Source organism: Salvelinus namaycush, chromosome 4, assembly GCF_016432855.1.
Source record: "Salvelinus namaycush isolate Seneca chromosome 4, SaNama_1.0, whole genome shotgun sequence".
NCBI lineage: Eukaryota > Metazoa > Chordata > Actinopteri > Salmoniformes > Salmonidae > Salvelinus > Salvelinus namaycush.
The window spans coordinates 37,463,796-37,477,416 of NC_052310.1; positions in this window are offsets into that span (position 1 = coordinate 37,463,796).

A 13,621-nucleotide genomic window follows, 5' to 3' on the forward strand; every position below is an offset into this window, starting at 1 on the left:
CACCAGGGGTGACTGTAGTATCCTCATGTAACGGATGTGAAATGGCTAGCTAGTTAGCGGGTACGCGCTAGTAGCGTTTCAATCAGTTACGTCACTTGCTCTGAAACCTAGATGTAGTGTGCCCCTTGCTCTGCAAGGGCCGTGGCCTTTGTGGAGCGATGGGTAACGATGCTTCGTGGGTGACTGTTGTCGATGTGTGCAGAGGGTCCCTGGTTCGCGCCCGTGTCGGGGCGAGGGGACGCCGTAAAGTTAAACTGTTACATTGATGCTGTTGACCCGGATCACTGGTTGCTGCGGAAAAGGAGGAGGTTGAAAGGGGGGTGAGTGTAACGGATGTGAAATGGCTAGCTAGTTAGCGGGTACGCGCTACTAGCGTTTCAATCAGTTACGTCACTTGCTCTGAAACCTAGAAGTAGTGTTGCACCTTGCTCTGCAAGGGCCGCGGCCTTTGTGGCGCGATGGGTAACGATGCTTCGTGGGCGACCGTTGTTGATGTGTGCAGAAGGTCCCTGGTTCGCGCCCGTGTCGGGGCGAGGGGACGGTTTAAAGTTATACTGTTACATTGATGCTGTTGACCCGGATCACTGGTTGCTGCGGAAAAGGAGGAGGTTGAAAGGGGGGTGAGTGTAACAGATGTGAAATGGCTAGCTAGTTAGCGGGTACGCGCTAGTAGCGTTTCAATCAGTTACGTCACTTGCTCTGAAACCTAGATGTAGTGTGCCCCTTGCTCTGCAAGGGCCGTGGCCTTTGTGGAGCGATGGGTAACGATGCTTCGTGGGTGACTGTTGTCGATGTGTGCAGAGGGTCCCTGGTTCGCGCCCGAGGTCGGGGCGAGGGGACGTACTAAAGTTATACTGTTACACTCAAACGGACAAAAAGGAGACACAAGGAGGAACCGCACACTCATTTTAGATCCCAATTTATCTTTATTTTCATACCGCATGCTCTCACTCTCATCACTATCTCCTTTGCCATCTTGTCATGTTTTTCTTGGAACTCCATCCATACACAACACACACTACTGTAGCATCTTGTTTACATTTCTCACATTTTAGGCATCCAGCTTTGGCCTTGTTGCAATGAGATGGGCACAGAGGTATGTATGTATGTATGTATGTATGTATGTATGTATGTATGTATGTATGTATGTATGTATGTATGTATGTATGTATGTATGTATGTATGTATGTATGTATGTATGTATGTATGTATGTATGTATGTATGTGCAGGAGACACAAGGAGGAATACGTACGTACATACATACATACATACATACATACATACATACATACATACATACATGCATGCATGCAACCAATCAGCGTCACTGCAGCTGTTCTACCCACCACCCTCACTGTTCTCCCTCCGCAAGCAACCACATCACCTTTTCCTGTTCAAATAATTTGCCGCCACACTGAAAAGGACTGTACGTACGTACGTACGTACGTACAGTCCTTTTCAGTGTGGCGGCAAATTATTTGAACAGGAAAAGGTGATGTGGTTGCTTGCGGAGGGAGAACAGTGAGGGTGGTGGGTAGAACAGCTGCAGTGACGCTGATTGGTTGCTCTGGCTCATCTTCTTGACTTAGAAGAAATTAGAAATTAGTTCAACCTTGCCATAGTTCAACAGCTGAAAAGCCTTCATTAACATACTCCCAGAAATAGCAAGACATTCAGTATTCACTGAATGAAGTAGCCTCCCATCCCCGTTTACAATTTAATTAATTAATGAAATAAATTATACTATAGCGCATTCAACGACATCATTATTGTAGACTTTAGGCTACTCTTGTATCTACCTTGTACAATACCGTAATCATTGAATGAAGTAGCCTCCCATCCCCGTTTACAATTTAATTAATGAATTAAATAAATTATACTATAGCGCATTCAACGACATCATTATTGTAGACTATAGGCTACTCTTGTATCTACCTTGTACAATACCGTAATCATTGAATGAAGTAGCGTACCCATCCACATTTCCAATTGAATTAATCAATTAGACAAATAATACAAGCACATAGTTACATTATTGTAGAATAGGCTATTCCTGTATCCACACTATATTAGGACACCGTTATGATTTCATTGGTCTTGTCAGGCATGATTTTAACCTCTAAGGATCGGCCTCTTTTTTTCAATTTTCGCCTAAAATGACATACCCAAATCTAACTACCTGTAGGTCAGGCCCTGAAGCAAGGATATGCATATTCTTGGTACCATTTGAAAGGAAACACTTTGAAGTTTGTGGAAATGTAAAAGGAATGTAGGAGAATATTACACATTAGTTCTGGTAAAAGATAATACAAAGAAAAAACAACCATTTATTTGTATTTTTTTGTACCATGTTTGAAATGAAAGAGAAAGGCCATAATGTATTATTCCAGCCCAGGTGCAATTTAGATTGTGTCCACTAGATGGCTGCAGTGTATATGCAAGGTTTTAGACTGATCCAATGAACCATTGCATTTCTGTTCAAAATGTTGTATCAAGACTGCGCAAATGTGCATAATTTGTTTATTAATAACTTTTCATGTTCAAAGCTGTGCACTCTCCTCAAACAATGGCATGGTATTCTTTCACTGTAATAGATACTGTAAATTGGATAGTGCAGTTAGATTAACAAGAATTTAATCTTTCTGCCAATATCATATATGTCTATGTCCTGGGAAATGTTCTTGTTACTTACAACCTCATGCTAATCGCATTAGCCTACGTTAGCTCAACCGTCCCGCAGGGGACCCACCAATCCTGAAGAAGTTTTAAAGTCTTCGATTAAAGTTGTATGTCGTGCCTCGTTCCCTTCTTCAGTGAAAAGTAGTTATGCATCCCCCATTCAATTCAGTTTGAGTGTGAATGTGTAGGCCTTGTGACAATGGAAAAAATAAACCCATAGCTCCAGCACACAATAGCATGTAGGGGTAGTATATTACAATATAAAATGTGTACAGTTGAAGTCGGAAGTTTACATACACCTTAGCCAAATACATAAAAACTCAGTTTTTCACTTTTCCTGACATTTAATCCGAGTAAAAATGATCTGTCTTAGGTCAGTTAGGATCACCACTTTATTTTAAGAACGTGAAATGTCAGAATAATAGTAGAGAGAATTATTTATTTCAGCTTTTATGTCTTTCATCACATTCCCAGTGGGTCAGAAATTTACATACACTCAAATAGTATTTGGTAGCATTGCCTTTAAATTGTTTAACATGAGGCAAACGTTTCAGGTAGCCTCCCACAAGCTTCCCACAATAAGTTGGGTGAATGTTGGCCCATTCCTCCTGACAGAGCTGGTGTAACTAAGACAGGTTTGTAGGCCTCCTTGCTCACACACGCTTTTTCAGTTCTGCCCACAAATATTCTATAGAATTGAGGTCAGGGCTTTGTGATGGCTACTCCAATACCTTGACTTTGTTGTCCTTAAGCCATTTCGCCACAACTTTGGAAGTATGCTTGGGGTCATTGTCCATTTGGAAGACCCATTTGCGACCAAGCTTTAACTTCCTGACTGATGTCTTGAGATGTTGCTTCAATATTTCCACATAATTATCCTCCCTCATGATGCCATCTATTTTGTGAAGTGCACCAGTCCCTCCTGCAGCAAAGCACCCCCACAACATGATGCTGCCACCCCTGTGCTTCACGGTTGGGCCGGTGTTCTTCGGCTTGCAAGCCTCACCCTTTTTCCTCCAACATAACGATGGTCATTATGGCCAAACAGTTCTATTTTTGTTTCATCAGACCAGAGGACATTTCTCCAAAAAGTACCATCTTTGTCCCCATGTGCAGTTGCAAACCGTAGTCTGGCTTTTTTATGGTGGTTTTGGAGCAGTGGCTTCTTCCTTGCTGAGTGGCCTTTCAGGTTATGTCGATATAGGACTCGTTTTACTGTGGATATAGATACTTTTGTACCTGTTTCCTCCAGCATCTTCACAAGGTCCTTTGCTCTTGTTCTGGGATTGATTTGTACTTTTCGCACCAAAGTACGCGTCTCCTTCCTGTGCGGTAGATGGCTGCGTGGTCCCATGGTGTTTATACTTGCATTCTATTGGTTGTACAGATGAACGTGGTACCTTCAGGCGTTTGGAAATTGCTCCCAAGGATGAACCAGACTAGTGGAGGTCTACAATTTTCTTTCTGAGGTCAAGGCTGAGTTTTTTTTATTTTCCCATAATGTCAAGCAAAGAGGCACTGAGTTTGAAAGTAGGCCTTGAAATACATCCACAGGTACACCTCCAATTGACTCAAATTATGTCAATTAGCCCCTCAGAAGCTTCTAAAGCCATGACATAATTTTCTGGAATTTTCCAAGCTGTTTAAAGGCACAGTCAACTTAGTGTATGTAAACCTCTGACCCCCTGGAATTGTGATACAGTGAATTATAAGTGAAATAATCTGCCTGTCAACAATTGTTGGAAAAATTACTTGTGTTATGCACAAAGTAGATGTCCTAACCGACATTCCAAAACTATAGTTTGTTAACAAGAAATTTGTGGAGTGGTTGAAAAACTACTTTTAATGACTCCAACCTAAGTGTATGTAAACTTCCGACTTCAACTGTATATATCCTATAGTACAATGGCATGTAGGGGTATTGTATTACAATGCAAAATATGTATATATCCTATAGCACCACGTGTGTATATTTTCATTTACAATTTAATTCATCCATTTAATAAATAATACCAGCACATCAAATTACGTTATTGCTGGCCTACTCCCTTATCGACACAGTAAATAATATTGCCAAAGTGCTTTCGACAATACGTTATCAACTAATTTTCAACAAAAAGTTATTATTTTCAAATTAACCAAATTTTCCTTATCAATAGAGTAGGCCTAAATATTTCCTAACGATATCACAATTTAAATAAATTTAGCCTACTTATTTCTCAGTTGGATCAAGGACATCTTGGTAATTCATTTCATCGTCTCTAAGGAAACTATCTGTGTTAGACACTCGAAAATTGCTTCTGCCGCTTGTAAAAAAAACACATGAATGTCTGTGTCAAATACCGTGCCAGTCTCTCACTCTATGAACGGCCACTGCTATCTGTATTCCTTGGGACGTCCTTACCCTGAACCCTAAACCCTAAACTAACACTAAACTTAACCATTTTACATTTATACTTGATAGGGGTAGGGACATCCCAAGGATCCCAAATAGCACGGACCATCTGGGAAAGCCTATGAACTCCTCTATTCGTCTGAAAGCCACGGACACGACTCTTATTGGTTGTCTGATGTAGGCTACTAGGAACTGGTAACAACACAGTCTGTGATTGGCAAATAACATTTAGATCTGTATACAGCGAGATAATATAACATACCATGAGGTGTTGCGGGAAAGACAGATTACCTAAAGATTGGACATAATCTTTTCTAGGCCATTAGCAATAACCAGAAATACACAAGCGTAGGCTACACTATAGGTGTAGCCTTCAAGGTGGCTACGTCGGAGTGTCTGCTTGCACAGGAAAAATTGTACGTTTCTAACATTTATGGTTGAGATTGAATTAATATAAATATAAACTATGCACGTTATGACTTTCATTAACACACGACGCAGGCGTCACGCAGACGTTAGTAAGGCAGCCACGCGGTGGTGCGGTTGTCGAAGCTTTATAAAGGCTCTTATCACCCCCCATAGTGTGGGCTTTTGTGGCAGCCAGACGAGACAATCAAAGGAGGATGTGGTGAGCAAAGTTACTGGGCTCGAATTTAGTCAAGCTTGCTCTAATTGTGCATGAAGCTTGATGCTTCTAATTGTGCATGTTAGAAACGCCATTTTTATTTTGTTGATGATAGGCTTTTCTCTATGGCTGGATTTATGTATTTTTTCCAATGATACATTAATTTGGCAGACCTAACTTGATTGACCCTCTTTCTACAAGGCCTAGTCTATGAGAGGCCTAATCATATTTGTATGAATATTTTGTTAACGCCTATAGGCGTTCAGGGAATGAACTCATTATTATACATCAACATTTTAATTTGATTACAATTATTTATTGTCCATCATTCTTGATTTATAACTTTTTTTTAATAGTCTACTCTATTACCCTATACATCACCTTAAATTACGAGATTGGATTGCACTTTTTCCAGTGTTATTCATTTGACCTAATTTGAACGATTGCCCTTTATTAACAATAGCATATTTTTCCTAGAAAGGGTAGTCTATGATAGGCCTTTATATTTGTATTTTCTTAATTTGTTAAACACCTTGTTAGGCTATACAATTAAGTAGATTAATGAACTGATAATACATTCATACATTAACTTTTTTTTCCAATAGTTTTTGGAATATGATCGAATGATGTATAATAGAATGCAATATATGTGAATAATGTTCATTTGTGTATTAATAAAAATAATCTGATAATCAGGCTGAAATTTAATATTTCTCTTATTTTTCATGTCCATATAGCCTGGACATTCGTTACCCGATTATCAAAAGCAGCCCCATCTAGAGAAGTTCAAAGAGAGAGGCTTAGCCATACCAGACAGATTCCTGCAATTACCACAAGGCCCTGGATCCTACAACAGATACCAGAAAACACGACACAAGGCATCAAAACTAAGTCAAGATCAGCTTTAGGATCATTGCAGTCTGCTTTCTATCTCAATATCACGTATTTTGTTTTTTTAATGTATTATTTCTTACATTGTTAGCCCAGAAAACCTTAAGTGTTATTACATACAGTCAGGAAGAACTATTGGATATCAGAGAAACGTCAACTTACCAGCACAAGCAGCACTACGACCAGGAATACAACTTTCCCAAAGTGGATCCTTTGTCTGCACCTCCCAGGCATTTGAACTGATTCCAGAGGCCGACCCAAAACAACGGCACTGGAGGAGAGGGTGCCGGTGCGGTCTTCTAGTGAGGCTTCGGATGCGCGCACACCACCCACCGCTTCCGAATATATTACTCGCTAATGTCCAGTCCCTAGTTAACAAAGTCAACGAAATCAGGGCAAGAGTTGCTTTCCAAAGAGATATCCGGGATTGTAACATACTCTGTTTCACGGAAACATGGCTAGCTGTGAACATGTTGTCGGAGTCCGTACAGCCAATGGGATTTTCAGTGCATCGCGCCGACAGGAATAAACATCTCTCCGGTAAGAAGAAGGGCGGGGGTGTATGTTTCATGATTAACGACTCATGGTGTAGTTGTAACAACATGCAAGAACTCAAGTCCTTTTGTTCACCTGACCTAGAATTTCTCACAATCAAATGCCGACCGTATTATCTCCGAAGAGAACTCTCCTCGGTTATCGTCACAGCCGTGTATATCCCCCCGCAAGCAGATACCAAGACGTCCATCAAGGAACTTCACTGGATTCTATGCAAACTGTAAACCATTGTCATGCCCTGACCTTAGATATCTGTTTTTCTATATAGTTTGGTTAGTTCAGGGTGTGACTAGGGTGGGTACGCTAGTTTTGTATGTCTAGGGTTTCTGTATGTCTAGGGTTTTTGTATGTCTAGGGGTTTTGTATGTCTATGTTGGCCTGATATGGTTCCCAATCAGAGACAGCTGTTTATCGTTGTCTCTGATTGGGGATCATATTTAGGTAGCCATTTTCCTCGTTTGTGTTGTGGGATCTTGTCTACATTGAGTTGCCTGAGTGCACACCTGCAGCTTCACGTTGCGCTTGGTTGTTTGTTGTTTTGTTAGGTGAGTTTCAGTTGATTAAAATTATGTGGAACTCTACTCACGCTGCGCCTTGGTCTCCTCTTTACGACGATCGTGACAACCATATATCCTGAGGCTGCATTTATTGATATTTGGATTTTAACAAAGCTAATTTGAGAACAAGGCTACCTAAATTCTATCAGCATATCGATTGCAGTACACGAGCGAGTAACACACTCGACCATTGCTACAATTTAACGGCTCAAACACGAGACGTATATGTGGCAGGGTCTACAGACAATCACAGATAACAAAAAGAAAGCCAACCCCGTCGCGGACATCAACGTCTTGCTTCCAGACAAATTAAACAACTTCTTTGCGTGCTTTGTTGACAATACAGTGCCACCGACGCAGCCTGCTACCAAAGACTGTGAGCTCTCCGTCTCCGTGCCTGACGTGAGGAAAACATTTAAACGTGTTAACCCTTACAAGGCTGCCGGCCCAGACGCCATCCCTAGCCGCGTCCTCAGAGCATGCACAGATCAGCTGGCTGGTGTGTTTATGGACCTATTCAATCAATCCCTATCCCAATCTGCTGTCCCCACATTCTTCAAGATGGCTACCATTGTTCCTGTTCCCAAGAAAGCTAAGGTAACTAAACTAAATTAGTATCATGGAATAGCCTCCATTTCTCAGAACAAGAATAGACTGACGAGTTTCAGAAGAAGGTTCTTTGTTTCTGTCCATTTTGAGTCGGTAATCGAACCCACAAATGCTGATGCTCCAGACACTAAACTAGTCTATAGAAGGCCAGTTTTATTGTTTCTTTAAATCAGGACAACAGTTTTCAGCTGTACTAACATAATTGCAAAAGGGTTTTCTAATGATCAATTAGCCTTTTTAAAATGATAAACTTGGATTAGCTAACGCAACGTGCCATTGGAACACAGGAGTGATGGTTGCTGATAATGGGCCTCTGTACGCCTATGTAGATATTCCATAAAAAATCTGCCGTTTCCAGCTACAATAGTCATATACAATTAACAATGTCTACACTGTATTTCTGATCAATTTTCTTCTTTTTTTTACCCCCTTTTCTCCCCAATTTCGTGGTATCCAATTATTAGTAGTTACTGTATTGTCTCATCGCTACAACTCCCGTACGGGCTCAGGAGAGACGAAGGTCAAGAGCCATACGTCCACCGAAAAACAACCCAACCAGGCCACACTGCTTCTTAACACAGTGTCCATCCAACCGCACCAATGTGTCGGAGGAAACACCGTACACCTAGCGGCCTGGTCAGCGTGCACTGCACCCGGCCCGCCACAGGAGTCACTAGTGTGCAATGAGACAAGGATATCCCTAGCCAAACCCTCCCTAACCCGAACGACGCTAGGCCAATTGTGTGTCGCCCCATGGACCACCCGGTCGCGGCCGGCTGCGACAGAGCTCGAACCCAGAGTCTCTGGTGGCACAGCTAGCACTGCGATGCAGTGCCTTAGACCACTGCGCCACCCGGGAGGCTCCAACAAGGACATTTCTAAGTGACCCCAAACTTTTGAACGGTAGTGTAGGTGCTCTGACATTCATATGGAAGGTATCCTCACAAAGCAATGGCGTTCATGAGACCAGATAAGCGTCTGTCATCTCCACACTGAGAAAATAAATACCAAAAATTAAATAAAAAATAAATACCAACATACCACACATACCAGACTTGAGCAATGAAAAAAGCATTCCTGAACAAATACGCACGTACTGCCAAAGTGAACATCTACTTTCTGAGAGAAATGTATCGGTTTCTGACAGATGACAAGAGTTCAGCGAACGATGATGAACAGGGCCTACTTGATGAGAGAGTATCCTTGTTCCTCCTTGATGGTGATGACCCAGACCTGATCATGGATTTAAGGAAGCTGAATGGCAAATGGCAATCCTCATTCTCAAGTACAGAAGTATTTTAACGACTACACAGCTTAGTCACAACTATCGCAGACATGGGGAGTACTTGTACTTACCTTTTGCTATATCAGTTGATGACTTGCATGACATAGTGGAAAACCGGCTTCCACCAGAAACTAAAATCCCATCAATACAGTGGCTAAGACTGCAGTTTACACCCAAGAATCCATGGTCCATGTCTGCTCTCCAGTAGAGAGGAAGGTTTGACCTCAAGTTCATGGTCCAGTCTCGGGTGATAAGAAAGGGACATCAAGACTCAGTTTGTTGCAGTACAGTGGAACTACATTTAACAGTTTGCCTGCATGTGGCAGAAGGACTGTGAAATGTTATGTGTGGATAAGGCAATCATCCCTGTCGGAGAACCTGGCCAGCCTATAGGGACCTGTAACAGAGGCAGACATCCCAGCATTGCTCCTGTGAGTGGGCCAGTTCTAGCAGCTGCCGACCATGATTACCACATCAGTGGACTTGTACCTTCTGTCATGTGATCCCAGCCTCTCCAACTAGTTCATATCTATGATTGGAAAGTTCATGTCACTGTCAAGGTTTTCCAGCAATCCAGACCCCTTCGACACACAGTTGAAAATCTCAGCATCCTCAGAGGAGAGAACTACAGTACAGTGAAGATGTCTCTCTCAACAAATCATTTTTTAATTAAAAAAAAAACATTTCATGGTATCCAATTGGTAGTTAGTCTTGTTTCATCGCTGCAACTCCCATACGGACTCGGGAGAAGCGAAAGTCGAGAGCCGTGCGTCCTCTGAAACACAACCCAACCAAGCCGCACTGCTTCTTGACACAATGCCCACTTAACCCAGAAGCCAGCCGCACCAATGTGTCAGAGGAAACACCGTACACCTGGTGACTGTGTCAGCATGCACTGCGCCCGGCCTGGGGCTTCAGGGACCAGCCCTGGCAAGGGAGAAGATGGAAGAATCAAATGAGAAGCGTGTGAAGAAGTATAGCACAATGACAAGCCTACATGAAACAGCCACCAAACAACCAGCGCTGAAAGAGGCTTTTAAAAAGAGTTTGCATCCTGTTGCAGCTCTCGTGAGTGGCCGGTTTGAGCGTCTGAAGTGGAAAGGAACACCCATAGAAGTACATTAGCCTGCAACACAGGAAGAAATTACCAATATTGCACAACAATTCAACATCATTGATCCAGAAGATGACATGATGCATGACCTCAGCAGAAAAGACCTTGACAAGGAACAGTACATTCCGAGATGTCACAATAGATGGTACAGATCAAGAAATGCAAGGGAGAAGATCCATGCTTGTACTGCTTAATGAATCCTCCACGCTTGCCAGAAGAACAATTTTAAGAAATTAAGGTTTGTGCCCAATTCAACATTTACAGCAGAGAGACGTGAATACCAGACATATGATGTGTACAGCTTGGACACCACTGACAAGGATAGGCCTTCTCTGACACCAAATATAGAAAATGTAAAGAGGAGTGCTGCCATGGTCAGTGCAAAGGTGAGTGCAACCATCAACTGTGTTGAATGTGAGAAACCAAGGTGCTTGTATGCCAATAGCAAGCTGTCTAAAGAACAGAAAGCAGTCCAACACATTCGAGGTGAGAACATTTTCACATGTGGTTCAGAGCTTTTCCAAGAAGACAATCCCATATCACGAGCCGATAGTTGCTTTCAAGGGGCTAACCTGAGGAATGCAAGTGGAGACGCAGTATTACCCAGCAATCACAGTGTCATTCCCAGATGTGCGTGTCCATTGTGGATGTCCAGATGTTCTTGAGGGGGAAGAGGTGGTGAGGCTCAAACAACAATTCCAGCATGTCAGGCCAATGTGCCCAGTGTGTAAGCAAGAAGGAAAGCAGTTCATTACGAGAGCTCCAATAAATCTTACAAATAAATGAACACCCTAGAGACCAGAATAAACAACAAATAAAGAACAGGTCGCGCTGTTGAACAGTAAAAAGCAGCAGGTGATTGTACTATTGCCTCGGACAACAGAACACTGGCCATCATTTTCATTTCCAGACAATTCTACATGTTGCATCGCCAATGTTTGTTGACATCCAGTAGGTGATCTACTGCACACGACCAACTTTAGTTATGGTGTCTTGTGAAGCTGTTCTTGATTTTTATCAGACATTTTTTTTTAAAATCAGGAATAAAGAAACTGTCACAAGTTATACTTCCTATTGGGTTTAATTTCTCATGGTCTTAACAACATTGTAACAAATGCATTATTTTTAAGAATTAGGCCTAGGACAATGTAGTAAAGTACTGTTATTCCTTATCCACTTAAGTTTGTAATTATTTGTTAGTTTTTTTCGTTCACTTTCTGGGGGGAAAATCCATTAGACAGTGAATCAATTTTGTCTGGCCAAACCCCAAAATGTGCCTAAACAAAATCAGAGTATTTTTAAATCTACCAATTGGTGCTGAAACGGAGACAAATATGCATATATGGCTTTCTTTAATTGATCTCTATATTCTGACCCTATTTTCTGGATGTATTTTATTCAGTATGTGGACACAATTCTAATTAAAGGTGAACCATATTTAAAGGGATGGCTTAAGATAAATGTACTGAAAACCCCATTGAATGAAAACTCCACGAGAAAATATGTTGGCCAGCAAGTGGGAGGGTTTTCAGCAGTTGAATGACATTTATTCCAAGCGCACAAGGTAGCCACACCTGCAGAGCGCGTGACATGACTGAAAAGGACAGGCATAAATTCTTAAATCGGGATCGGGCCCTTGCTGAACTTTTGTGTGCTGCCTAACCAATGGCTGTGCTGTCTAAGCCTACAGATGCAGTTCAGGAGGAGAGTCAAAGGCTTCTTCTTAAAATACATTTAGATTAGGCCTAGTCCAAAACAATTCACTGTCTTGCGTGTGGACTAGCCTACAGCCTATGTTATGTTCAGTTTGAGAACAAGAGCGTGAAGATGAGGACTGGAGGCCAACTTTTATAGCTTGCTACTAGCCTACTATAATTTATTTCATTAAAAACAATATGTTTCTGGCCCATGATGTAGGCCTATTTATCAGAGTTATTGACCTCACAATACGCCTGATTCGAGTAATTTACATTGTGGCGCTGAAATTTGAAGCAGCAGCACAATCAATCAGAAATGGACAGCGTATGGTGCTGAAAGTAGGCAATTTAGAGCAGGCATACTAATTTTAGTTAGACTTTACTAACAAGAGGGCTTTGTGTTGAGCTTATTTCTTTGACAGATGAAATTAGGCTATAGTCTGATATATCCACAGATTTTTCTGTCAATTCTTCCACACACAATGCATTCTTTAAATAGCCTACCTCTTTGTCAGTGAAGGGCTGTTAACTTAAAAACAAGACTCGAATTGAGGGAGTATGAGAGGGTATACCATAGGCCTACTTTTTATTAAAGAAAATGGTAAAAAGCACACCCCTTGTCAGAAGACCTATTATGTCTGGTGTGGAAAGGTAGGCCTAACTTTTGAAAGTACATATTCCCAATGATGTCTCAGATTAAATTATTTGCAAACAGGGACAGTTTCGTTGCAAACAAGACACACTGATTTGGCATTGGAGAAATATGATCAAATGAACACATACGCCTATCTCTCTGTCCATACTTAGCCTGTAACTTCGGTAATTTGTGTGGTATTAAAAAATATTCTGCTAATATCTAAAATCACGTAGAATTGCATGAAATGTTTATAAAAGGGGCATTTTTTTCTCTGACCTAAAAATACGATGATGGATTCTGTAACGCTCGAAGACGATGGGTGTGGAGTCAGGCGTAGAGAGCAAGAAGTATCTGGGAAAAAACGCTTTAAAGTCCAAAACAGGAACACGTACAATGGGTGACGCCGAACACAGGCGTAACATACCAAACCCAAGTGCAACTGGAAAAACCGGACAGCGAAAACCCAACAATAATCTCTATCATAAACAGTAACAAGCCCGCACAAACACAAGCGGGCGAACCTAACTTAAATAACCCCAACCCAAAAAAAGGAACAGGTGAAAACAATTAGACAAA